This window comes from Saprolegnia parasitica (genome assembly GCF_000151545.1).
Source record: "Saprolegnia parasitica CBS 223.65 unplaced genomic scaffold supercont2.107, whole genome shotgun sequence".
Taxonomy (NCBI): domain Eukaryota; phylum Oomycota; class Saprolegniomycetes; order Saprolegniales; family Saprolegniaceae; genus Saprolegnia; species Saprolegnia parasitica.
The window spans coordinates 104,132-105,652 of record NW_012156501.1 but is presented as its reverse complement, the minus strand read 5'-3'; positions in this window follow the sequence as shown (position 1 = coordinate 105,652).

Here is a 1,521-nt window from a genome sequence, read left to right as displayed (position 1 = left end):
GTTCCGAATGTTCATGCTGCCGCAAATACGTGAATGGCATGCGAGGCGTGGGCTCGCCAAAGCACCAGGTGGCGGCTTCGAACCCACGCGGCAGCTCTTGGGTGATCGTAGCCATAAGTAACGATGCGAGGAGCCAATGACGTGGCGCAGCGAGCATCGGAGATGTGATATCGCAGTTGCTTGCCCGAACGTGTGGGCGTCGCAAGTCGCACCAAAGAACGCGCGCATACCCTTCGGTCGATCGAACGCTAGAGCGATAACGATTCCGTCATGGTTCCCACTACTAGTACTGCCGATCGAACGAGATCGAGACCACTTCGAGCCCTGCTTCACGCTCCATTTTTACATTTTTCATTTTTGCATTTTCTTTTTTCCAATCTACTGTCGTCAATGGCAGCAGGAACGGCGATCGGCCCAACGACCGTCGACTGGAAACCATGTGCCAGGTGCGCCATCGGGTCGAGCTACCGCAGAGTGGTCGTCGGGGAAGGGTTCCATTGACCGCGAATGGCTTTGTCGTCTGCGGGGCTATGGCGAAAAGGACTTTATAGAAAGAAGTGACATCTTTGGAGAAAGCTATCTATGCAAGTCGAATGCACAAGGCATCACTAACGATCGAGATATAGCCGAATACAGTCGCGTGTGGTTGTCGCAGGTGTCCGGATATAAGGTGGATTGTCCGGATAATGCGACGAGATGCAGGCCTTAGTGGCTGATAGGCACCACAGGCTTGGTCAACGACTGACCGCGCTTGGCCGATTCGCAAGTCGAGTTCGCGACGCGCGGTCTATCGCAGCGTTCTGTACCACCAGCAGTGACGATCGACAGAGGGTTGGATGGGTCCGTAGATACCAGTCGTCGGTACTTTGCTATGATAGTATGTAGGGCGACCTCGCTCCTGACGCTCAATGCAACGTAGTGGACGAGCAGAGCAGAAGCATCTTTCATCTCTGCCGACCAACCCGATTGATTTTCGAAAAACGTTGAGATGGAAAAGCTTCCGTGATGCCATTGACATTTCGGTCCAGTGAACCGGTCAGTCGCCAGTGGGATTCGAAGCCGCGACGGACGGAAGAACGGTATCCTAGTCCATTGTGGTTCTTCGCGCCACCTTGCACTTGGAGGGGCACTTGACGGTTGATTGCGCCGTGTGGTACTTGCCTCAAGCAGAGCAGGCAAAGCTTCCAGTGTGCGCGATGTAGCGAGCTCTGCACCTTGCTGACGCCGTCCTAGTGCTGCTCATGAGATCGTTCGCGGGCAAAAGAAAGATACCTACCTCCCCATCTTGCAGGTCACGTCGGCTTCAATGCAATGATGCGCTTGCTCTTGCCTTCATGCTTTTACATTGCAGCGCAGAAGCAGCAATCAACGGGGTGTCCCCAGCCTTTGTCCAGTGCCATGCTCTGGGCACTTGGAGAACGGAAGCACGCGATTTAGCTGTTTTGGGATGGCTCGTCGTAGTCGGTTGAAACCAGAGTCAGGACAGACGGCCTCCTTTGAGCTCCGCAATGGGATGCAGAT